At 37.8% G+C, this 12,041-nt stretch overlaps 1 pseudogene; it reads right to left on the bottom strand.

The window, feature by feature from the left end:
* Window positions 1–10,167: 10,167 nt before the first annotated feature.
* LOC118851086 lies at window positions 10,168–10,789 on the bottom strand (annotated as a pseudogene).
* Window positions 10,790–12,041: the final 1,252 nt, after the last annotated feature.

The following is a 12,041-nucleotide window of genomic DNA, read 5'->3' as shown; positions in this document are numbered from 1 at the left end:
CAAGACTCTGGGTAGCCATTAAGGAGCCCACTGGCTTTGAAAACCCAGATGTTGGTGCTTCTCTCTCTGGCAACTATGCATGTATGTATTGCTATGGACAGACAGTTAGAAGCTCTGTCTACTGATTTGTGTTATTTGCTCTGTTTACATAATTTCTGCTTATAGTTTCTGTTTGTGTTTGCTCTGAAGTTCAGGGTGCTGACTTTTCCCCCTGAACTAAGGGAATGATATATGTACGTTTAATTAAAGTGAGACTGTAAGCCCCTTAAAGTTGCTTTCCTTAGAAAAACAGATCAGAGAACCTGCGCTAGCAGCCCTCCTCTGTGCTGGGGTTATTGGCCTTACACAGTCAGAGTACAAGCAGCATTGTTGTTACACCACTCCGAGTATCTTTGCCAAGAAAACCCTGAGATCCCAAAGAGTTGGAACAACTGAACATCAACAACAAAGCACAGGCATGCGCTTGACGAGGCAGGACATGTATTTTAGATGCCGTGTGATTATGAAAACATGGCAGAAATGGAGGGAAAGAAGCCATTTCGCCTAGGGAACAATTCAATTCAATTTTATTAAGAATTACTCCCAAGAACTATAAAGCTGCAGAGTAACTAATACGGGGAATATACTTGAACACCTTTCCACATATTTGGCCACAACTAGTCTTCCCTTCCTTTTTATGGTCTGTCTTCAGCAAGTAGACAAGAAGTTAAAGACAAGTCGGGGAATTAGTCTAAATTAATTTTTTCCTCTACTCCCCATCCCTTCCCTTCCATTCTTCTCTCCTCTCCTTCCTATTAATTTCTTTCCCTTCCCCATGATTCCTTTGTCATCATCAATAACTTTTTTCAAATGTTGGCCCTGAAATAAAGACTCTGAGTTGAAATTGGTACAGACAATTTAGCAACTTTTCTTGTACAACTAAAAATTATTTTCCACAATAGTTGAAATCATTTTTTTTAGCTCCTCCACAGCACTAAATGAGCATGCCTATTTATTTGTTTTTTTGGCAGGGCAATTGGGGTTAAGTGACTTGCCCAAGGTCACACACCTAGTACATGTGTCAAATGTCTGAGGTCGGATTTGAATTCAGGTCCTCCTGACTCTAGGGCTGGTGCTCTACTCACTGCACCACCTAGCTGCCCTGAGCATGCCTATTTAATGAGTTTGACTATATTGGCATGGCCCACCCTTGAGCACTGAATATCTCCTTAATTACTTAGGTTCTTTTTTATTTCTGTAAAAATTATTTGTAGTTGTATTTGTATAAGCTTGGTAGGTAAATTCCAAGTTATTTAATTCATTTTGTTATTAAATTAAGTTGCTTCCCCCATGGTATTTCATAGAACTGCTAATTTCTGGAGATTTAATTTGTATACTGCTGCTTTACTAAAGCAATTTTTTGGGGGTATTTATTCACCAGGGACACCCAAGTAAACCATCATATCATCAGCAGATTGAAATAATTCCCCCTCCTCTTTATACTTATTATTCTTTCAGCTTTTTTATTCTTCTCTAATTCGTATAATAAACTTTCTAGCACTATGTCAAATAGTAGTAAAGATTGTGAACATACTCATATCATATTTCCACTGATCATATTGGGAAAGTGTCCTTTGTCTGACCCCCCTTTATAGCCCAGTTATATTTTTCCTCCCCTTCACTGTTCCAGATTAGTCCTCTGTTTTATTGAATGTCTACAACTATAATCTAAAAAAAAAACCAAAAAAACAATTTCTTTTTTAACCCATTTAAGGGTGAAGGTCAAACATTACCTCATGCCTGACTCCTCCACCTCTGTATTTGAATAATCTTTACCTGTGGCACACCCATTACAAGAAATACTAATTTTTTTTTCTTTTACTTGACCCTTATGCTTAAAAGTTATAAAAGCGGAGCTTATCTCATTTTTCTCCCCCAGTAACCTTTAGACAAGGTGAGACTCCAATAGAGCCATAATCTTGTCTTTCCCTTTCAAAATGTAAACTTAAGATCATCATCTAGCCCTTTCAAGATAAATTTATTTATCTCTATTTGTTTTTTTTATGTTGTGCTTATGGTCTATTCTTTCTGAATGTCATTTGCTGGTTGTTTTTTTTGAGCTTCTCTCCCCTGGGTCTCTGTTGTTGATACCAGCCAGCTTTCCACTTAATTGTAGAAACTATACTACCTTTTCTTTGTAAGGGAAAGAGGATTTCACTTTTTTTTAGCTCATTATCCCAAGAGCTATCTCAGTTCTTGTGATTAGGAACTACATGACCTGTCAACCAGAGAAATCTTTAGCATAAAATTTATCTTTTAAAGTGCATTTCCCCCCTACATCAGCTACCACTCCTTGCATTCTGTCTATAAGCTAGAATGGGAAAATTCCATTTAATACCTTTCAACTCCTACCATATTCCTAGTTCACACAAATCATACTGGGAGCATCGTCTAGCATAGCTAAAGGCGACTGGGTAGGACTGGCAAACTTCCCTGGATTACTGCTAGCAGTAAAGTCACTGTTCTCCCTGTAGTTGTATAATTGAATTTTTAAAGTTTTGTTTCCATTTCCCCCCAGCGTGTTCACTGCCTTGCTAAGGCTTTCCAAGATATATAGTTTCATTTTAAGTATTTTATTGAGACCTCTAACTTCATTCCTTTTTTCTTTATTCAATTTTTCATGAGGGCTCCCAACCACTCAGGGTTTTGTGGCTATTCTTTTTTTAGGAGGGTTTTTGTTGTAGTTGTTGCCTAATAATGATCTACTTCTGCTACTTTCCCCCCTATATTCTCTTATTCCATGGTATTTTTTCATCATATTAGTAGCTTTTATTTGCATGCTCATTTCCTCAGCCTCTTTGTCGGTTTGGTTTGTATGGGTTAGGAGGAGAATGATGGTGCAATCTTTCCTTTCCCTCCTTTTAGTTGTTGATGGTTTTTATTGGTTAATTGACTGCATTTCTAGATATTTTTAAAGTGATGATGAGGAGCTGGAATCATACATAACCCTCTGAGCCATCTTGACTGAAATTCCTTTATAGCTAGCCAGCTCTTGAATTGAATAAAATAGAGGAGGATTTCTATGTATTCATCCTGGACACTCAAATAAATGAAAAACTGTTGCCACAAACCCTTTGGAATTACACAGAACTACAAAATCTCAACACTTGATAGAACATCAGATGTCTCCACTGGAAAGACCATCAATGATGAAGAGCCCCAACTGATGGATGGCAAGGTGACTAAAGCACTGGACCTAGAGTTAGGAAGACCTGAGTTTAAATCTGCCCTCAGACATTTACTAGCTATAGGACCCTGGGCAAGTCACTAGACCTCTGTTTGCCACAGTTTCCTCAACTGCAAAAAGGGGATAATAGTGGTACTTACCTTCCAGGGTTGTTGTGATGATCAAATGAGATAATCTTTGTGTGATGGGGGCTTTGGAGCACACACATATCTGGAAATAGGAATAATCTTTTTCAATTGGCCACATTACTGGAATAAGTGGCATGTTTAAAACTGTATTGGGACATTCTCTGTTTCCTGCACGTTTGCCCTCAGTTCAGGTGTCATGACCTCAAATGGTGAGGAAGAAAGGGCTTCCTTTTCCTACCCTGGCTCTTAGAAACAGGCTTGAGGTGTTTGTCTTATCCTATTACATTTGTCCTTAGTTTCAGGTGCAGGAAGCAGAATCTCTACTGCTTTTGGAATTGAGTGTTCTAAGCATTATGTTACAGCCAGGCAGCCTAGCAAGAAAGCCCTGGAAAGTCAGAGATCCTGGTATATGAACCCAAGGAGGGGCTTTGGAATTGGAATTTGGGACTGTGTTTTATAGGAACTGAAGTAAACTATGAAATTAATCCCCTTCCTTTCCCCAGCGCCTGATGGGGGTATTGATTGTGCTCCATGTAGTGGGGAATTGGTTTGTGTATTTGTCATTATACCTTTGAAGTAAATATTCCTTTGTAAAAGTGGAAAGGTTCCATATTGGGAGTTGTCAGCAATGAGCTTTTGTGACTGTTACTCCACTAAAAATAATAAGAATGTTCACTTTTTTTGGCTGCCATGTCACATTGTTGACTTTGTGCTCCAATATAATCTTTAGATCATTTTCACAAAAACAGCCAAACATCTTCAATTGTGCAAATGACTGTTTGGATCCAGGTATAGGATTTACATTTGTCCTATTGAGTTTTATCTTATTATGTGTTGCCCAACATTCTCACCTATTAAAATATGGATTCTGACTTTGTGATCCAATGTGTTAGATATCATTCCTTGGTTGAATGACTAATAAAAATCTTCAAAAGCATAGCTAGATCCCTGGGGGTATTCCACAGACTAGAAGATCAGGAGAATGCTACCAATATTTTTTATCCAGAATTTAGGTAAGCTTTTGATAGAGTATCTCACACTATTTCTGCAGAAAACATGGAAAGATACGGGCTATTGTAATCAATAGCTATTATATGCCAGGTACTGTGCTAAGTTCTGGGGATACAAAAAGTGGCAAAGGACAGTCCCTGCCCTCAAGGAGCTTACAAATATGATAGTATAGTCAGATTTACTCTTCTCAGCTCACTTGTAATATAAATATGGATCATTTGACATGAGAATGTTGCCCTGAGTGTGGCATGGATAGGTATCTGATTGGAGATCTGGTCTATCACATCAAAATAGATTTTCCCCTTTGTGGAAAGTAGGAGGAGAGTCATGCCTGCACCATCACCAGCCTCTCAGGGAAGGATCACATAGGGTCTAGGATATCCTGGCTGGGCAATCTTTTATTAATTCTATCTCCAAGAGGGTTATTGGGCTAGACATATCTATATACTTCAATCCCATATCTGTAGTCTTGGGGTATAGCATTCTCTGTTAAGGATTCAGAATAGAATCTTTTCCTGGTCACTCCAAAGGGAAGGCAAATACTCTTAGATGGTGAAACACAGATTACACAAAAAAGAGTTGCAGATAACTAATGTTTCTTTGTCAAAATAAGCAGTAAACAAATTAGAGAAATTATATAGACTAAAGAAGACAAAAGAATGCACAAGAGTAAATGAACTCTTAGAAGTAAGAGTAAAATCTTGGCTCAACCAAGAAGAGAAAATTATTTCACCAGGAGAATATGTTCTTAGCAGTCTTTGGGGTTTCAGGCCCTGGAAACCAGGACTATGTTGGCAGAGAGGGACATTTTTTCCCTACATCTGCAACTTTTGGGAGATTTTTTTCAAAAGTTCAATTTGCCTTTTCCTTTACCCTTTTCTCTCTTCTTTTTCTTCTTTTGGAAGGGGGAAGGAAGGGCAGTTGGGATTAAGTGACTTGTCCAAGGTCATACAGGTAGTAAGTGTGTCAAGTGCCTCAGGCTGGATTTGAACTCGGGTCCTCCTGACTCCAGGGCCAGTGCTCTACTCACTGCACCACCTAGCTGCTTCTATCCCTGTCTCTCTTGAACTCTATCTCTTTGATCCTAGCAGCATCTCTGAATCTGAAAAAGTACCTTATCCACTTATGCAGGTACACAGAGTTGAGGCTCAGAGGTATCTCAGCCAATTAGGAGTCACATCTCTCCTCCCCTTTTCTCCATTTGGGAAGTACACTGGGCCACAGGGCTCTCTCAGTAAACTGCCCCAGGTGTGGGATGGAAGTGACATTATAATAATACAATTTCCTGGATTTGGAACTGGTTGAATGGCAAGTCCCCCCCCCGCCCCCCCGCCTCCAAATAATCCTGAATGTTTGATTTCAACTTGGAAGCTCTCCCAGGCATTTGTAATTGGACCTGTGCCATTTAACGTTTTGTATATGACTTGGATAAAGACATAAATGACATACTTATAAAATCTGGGAATGACATGAAGCTAAGAGGGCTAGTTAGCCTGCCATATTATGACATATGACAGTATTCAAACAGATATTGATAGGTAAGAACATTGAGCTAAATATAATAAGGTACAATTTAATAGGGATAAAAATAAAGTCTTATCGGGTTAAAAAAATCAACTTCACAAGTATAAGACAGGGGAGACCTTATTAGTCCAAAATGTATCCGAAAAAGATCTTTGGGTTTTGGTGCACTCTAAGTTCCAAGTAAGTCAATAATGTGATCTGGCAGCCAAAAATCCTTATGCAATCTTCAGCTACCAGAAATGAGGAAATGGTAGTCCTTCTGTGCCCTTCCCTAGTTCCAACCACATGAGTGTTATTTGATTCGAAACATTGTCAAAAAAAATATCAATACTAATATTGTACTCTACATTTTTAGACCAAACCTGCCAGAAATAATTTTATTTAATTCAACATTGATTTAATATCCAGGCCTTTCTAGCTTGGAGAGATGTCCAAGCTGATATAGTCCCCCATACCCCTTTGACATGATTCTACCTCAAAACAATTTTAAGGAACATTTATAGGAATCTTGAAGAAGAAAAATCACTATATGGGTCAACATTCCAGAACAGTTGAGTAATCAAGTCAAAATCTCATTCCTTCTTGGACCATTCCCATTGGCAATCCATGGAACTCCTCCCAGAGATCTATATGAAGAATATTTTCTGAATAGGTTGCCAAGAAGGCACCTCCCTTTCAATGGAACTTTCCTTGCCTTTTCCTTTCCTTACTTTCCTTGCCTGGATCCACCTGATCTAGACTAGAGTTAAGTTTGGTTGTCAACATTAATCCATTTTACTAAGGAATACGTTAGTTTTTTGTTCTACCCACTTCCCGAAAGGGAAAAATATAGAAAGGGTTTTAGACTAGAGAAATATTATTTCTTAATTTTTCTAGAGAAACTACAAAGGAGTTTTAACTATGTTTACACAGTACCATGTTAAGGAGGACATTGATAAGCTGCAGAGACAGAGGAAGGCAACTAGGATGATGAAAAAGCCTGAGTCCATGTCAGATAAGGACCAGTTAAGAGAAATGGCAATGTTTAGCCATATTGACTATGTCTAAATGCAGGAGAATACAGGGTAGTGGTCTAGCTAGGTTATGACAGTTTAGTAACTCTGGGAGCATAGTTCAGAATTATTTTCCAGAATGGATAGAACAATACATAGCTCCATTCGCAGTGCATTAGTGTGACTATTCTTACAAAGCCATTCCAACGTTCATCATTTGTCTCTTTTGTCACCATTACTAATCTGATGGATTGTGAGGTGGAATCTTAGATTTACTTTGGTTTGTATTTCTGTAATTATTAGTGATTTTGGAGCATTTTTCATCAGGTAATCAATTTATTTCTTTGAAAACTATGTATTCATAAGATTTGACAAGTTATCTGTTAGAGAATGAACAGTTTCAAATATATGTATATATACATACATATAATAATACATTTGTATAATATTGAAAATGAGGCTTTTATCAAATAAACTTGCTACGAAGTTTTTTCCCTAGTTATTTTCTTCCCATCTAATTTTAGCTACATTTGTTTTGTTTATACAAAACTTTTTAAATTTTATATTATCAGAACTGTTCATTTTATCTTCTATGATGTTCTCTTTTTTTGTTTATTCATGACTCTTCTCCTTTCCATAGATCTGAGAGGCAATTTCTTCCTTGTTCCTCTATTTTGCTTATGATGTCACCTTTAATGTATAAGTCATATCCATTTGAATTTTATGTTGCGATGCAGTGCAAAGTATTGGGCTATACTCAATTTCTGACAGACAGATTTTTGGTTTCCTAGCAGCTTTTTTCAGATAGTGAGTCTTGGCTCCAGAAACTTTGAGTTTGGCAAACACTACACTGCTATGTTCATTTGCTTTTCTATATGTTGTATACCTAATCTGTTTCACTGATCAATCTCCCTATTTTAAAAACAATACAAAATTTTCATGATCACTGCCATTTGTAGTATAATTTGACATGTGGTACTGCCAGCCCCACTCCTTTCCTACCTTTTTTGCATTCACTGTCTTGCTTCTAAGCAGCTATTTTACATTTAACTATTATGAGGACTTGGATGCTGATAGCTAGAAAATACTGACAACTACAATATTTTGGTGAATGTGGAATAATCATATATTGCTTATTTGTGCTATGTTTGATACAAATATAGGTTTAAGTTTCTCGCTCTAATATATACTCTAATAAAGAAGTCACAGATCACAGTAAGAAGCAGCCAAGGACAGAAATAGAGGAGGAAAGGAGACTGCCCTACTGCTGCCTGAAGAGAGACAAGCTCACCTGAATCCAGCTGAGTGGATGGGGCATAGAAAAGCAGCCAAACTGAAAGAAGATAGAAGAGCTTGGAACTTGTATTATGCACCACCCTACCTCCAAGATATTTTGAGGAAAAACTCTGCTGCCAGGTGCTGATTGGAGGAGGAAAAAAAAATAATCTGCTACTGCTAAACTGAGCTGGTTAAGGAGAGTTTTGTCTTCCTTGCCCTTTAATGCCATGCAGAATTTACAAGTGGGGCAATAACTCTGGGGTTTGTCTGCCTTGTTCCTCATTACCATCTGTGGTTTGAGAGGGGAAAACCTCTCAGAGTCGAGCAAGCAGATTTGAATAGCTCTCCAGATCTTAGGTTTAGGGGAACTGTTTTTTGCTAAAAGAGCATAATACTACCTTAGAGCTCAGCCACATTGAGGTTCAAGTGAGCAGACATCTGAGAAGTTACCTAGCTCAACACATGACTTTTGGTGCCAATGTTTCTAAGGACATCAAGAATAATACTTTAGACTCATGAGTTGCCTTGGGCACATAAGTTTGCTTTTTGCTTACCTTGCTAAGTTTATTTCCACTCTTTCCTACGGACACTGTGTGCATTGGTGGGAGAGTATAATTCAGATTTATAGATGGATCGATACGTTAGGATTATAGATACAGAGCTAGAAGGTACCTCAAAGGCCATTTGATCAATCCCCCTCATTTTATAGATAAGAAACTAAGGCCCAGATAAATTAGTTGGTTTCTCAAGGTCACACTGGTAAAAAAAACATCAATATTGGGATTTGAAATGAAGTCCTATTACTCTAGGACCAATGCGTTTTGATTTGTACCATAGCTGCTAATATTCATTGGATTATGGAGAAAGCAAAGGAGTTCCAGGGGGAAAAGAACACCTACTTCTGCTACATTGACTAGACTAAAGCCCTTGACTATGTGGATCACAACAAAATGTGGATAGTCACCAAAGAGATGAGAGTACTGGATCACCTTACTTGTCTCCTGAGGAATCTATATGTAGGGTCATGAAGCAACAGTTAGAACTGAATATGGAACAACTGATTGTTGTGACCCCATGGACCATAGCATTCTGGGTCTGTCTATACTCCTCTGTCTCCTGAAGTCTATCTAAACTCATGTTCATTGCTATCTATTTCATCTTCTGCTATCCTCTTTTCCTTTTGCCTTCAGTCTTTCCCATCAGGGTCTTTCTCAATCAGTCCATCTTCTCATTATATGGCCAAAGTTTCAGCTTTAGTGTTTCACCTTCCAGTAAACAGCCTGAGTTAATTTCTTAAATATTGATTGATTTGATCTCCTTCTGTCCAAGGGACTCTCAAAAGTTTTCTCCAACACCACAATTTGAAAGTATGGATTCTGTGGTGCTCAGCTTTCCTTATGGTCCTACTCTCACAGCCATACACTGTTAATGGAAAAACAATAGCTTTGATGATATAGACCTTTGTCAGCAGGATGATATTGCTGCTTTTTAGTATGCTATCCAAATTTGACATAGCTTTCCTTCCAAGAATCCAGTATCTTTTAATTTCATGAAAGCAATTGCTGTCTGCAATGACCTTTGAGCCCAAGAATATAAAATCTGACACTGCTTCTATTTCTTCTCTTTCTATTTGCCAGGAAGTGAGAGGACCAATCGCCAAGATCTTAGGTGTTTTTTTATGCTTTTACACTCTCCTTTTTCACCTTATCAAATGGCATCTTAATTGTTCTTAATTTTCTGCCTTTAGAGTGGCATCATTTCAATATCTGAGATTGTTGATATTTCTCCTGGCAACCTTAATTCCAGTTTTTGATTCATCTAGCCTGACATTTCATATGATGCGTTCTGTATATAAGTTAAATTAATAAGGTGACAACATATTTGCTGTACCCCTTTTCCAATGTTAAATAAATCAGTTGTTCCACGTTCAATTCTATTGCTTTTTGCCCCACATACAAATTCCTTGGGAGACAAGTAAGATGATTTGGTACTTTTATCTCTTTGAGGACTAGCACATTGTGTTGTGATCTATACCATCAAAGGCCTTAGTGTAGTCAATGAAGCAGAAGTACATGTTTTTCTGGAACTCCCTTGCTTTCTTCATAATTTGGTGAAAGTTGGCAATTTGGTCTCTAGTTCCTCAGCCTCTTTGAAAACCAATCTGCTCTTCTCCGTTCACATATTGCTGAAGCCTAGTTTATAGAACCTTAAGCATAACTTATCTTGCTGTTGTGTGAAATGAGTGCAATTGTTCAGTAATTTGAATATTCCTTGGCATTGCCCTTCTTTAGGATTTGGTCATAAACTGATCTTTTCCAATTCAGTGGCAACTATTGAGTTTTCCAAATTTGCTGGCATATGGAGTGCAGCACTTTAGCAGTATCACCTTTCAGGATTTTAAACAGCTCAGCTGTGATTCCATTACCTCCACCAGCCTTATTGTTAGCAATGCTTCCTAAGGCCCACTTGACTTCATTCTCCAGGATGTCTGGCTCAACATCAGTAACTGTACCACTGTGGTTATTGATGATGTCAAGATCTCTCTTCTGTAGTTCTCCTGCACATTCTTGCCACCTCTTCTTGAGCTCTTCTACTTCTGCTAAGTCCCTGCTATTTTTGCTTTTTATCATGACAATTTTTTTTTGCATGAAACTTTCACTTCTTCAAGAGATCTCTTGTCTTCCCTGCTCTATTATTTTCTTCTATTTCTTTGTATTGTTCATTTAAGAAAATCTTATCTCTCCTTGCTATTCTCTGGAAATCTGCATTCAGTTGGGTATATCTTTCCCTTTTTCCTTTCCCTTTCCTTCTTTCCTCTTCAGGAAAATAAAGTCTCATCAGACAGCCATTTTGCTTTCTTGCTCTTCTTTTTCCTTGGGAAATTTTTTGTTGTTGCCTCCTGTACAATACTGCAAACCTCTGTCTATGGTTCTTCAGGTACTCTCTCTCCCAGATCTAATCTCTTGAATCTATTAGTCACTTCTACTTCATATTCATGAGAGATGTTATTGAGGGGGTACCTATACTGTCTGATGGTTTTCCCTACTTTCTTCAAATTAAGTTTGAATATTGCAAGAAGTTCATGATTTGAGCCATAGTCAGCTCCAGGTCTTATCTTATCTGATTGTATAGAGCTTCCTTTCAATTGGCTGCAAAGTATATAATCAATCTGATTTCGTTATTGACCATCAGTGATGGCCATGCCTTTTGGGTTGTTGAAAAAGAGTGTTTGCTATGACGAGTGAGTTATCTTTAAAAAACTCAATTAGTCTCTGCCCTGCTTCATTTTGCACTCCAAGGCCAAACTTGCCTGTTATTCAAATTATCTTTTGATTTCCTACTTTAGCATTCCAATCCCCTATGATGAATGTGACATCTGTGAGTGTATGTGTTATTTCTAGAAGATGCTGTAGATTTTCATAAAACTGATCAACTTTGGTCTCTTCAGCATCAATGGTTGGAGCATAGACTTGTATTACTATAATGTTCAATGGTGTGTCTTGGATTTAAACAGGTATTTTTCTGTAATTTTTGAGATTATGCCCCAATACTACTTTTTTAACCTGTTTGTTGACTATTAGGGCTACTCCATTTCTAAGGGATTTTTGCTCACTGTAGTATATATGTAATGATCACCTGAATTAAATTCACTCATTCCCATCCATTTGTGTTCACTGATACCCAAGATGTTGATATTTAATCTTTCCAACTCCTTTTTTTTTTTACTACATCCATATACCTTGATCCATAGATCTTACATTCCAAGTTCCCATAAAATAGTGATATTTGTAGCATCTGACTTTTCTTTCATCACCAAATGCATCCACAGCTGAGCTTCCTTTTGACTTTGGCACAGTCACTTCATTAGGACTGAAGCTGCTC

This window comes from Trichosurus vulpecula, chromosome 5, assembly GCF_011100635.1.
Source record: "Trichosurus vulpecula isolate mTriVul1 chromosome 5, mTriVul1.pri, whole genome shotgun sequence".
NCBI classification, from domain to species: Eukaryota; Metazoa; Chordata; class Mammalia; order Diprotodontia; family Phalangeridae; genus Trichosurus; species Trichosurus vulpecula.
The sequence above is the reverse complement of the archived record's forward strand: the minus strand, read 5'-3'. Positions and strand labels throughout refer to the sequence as shown.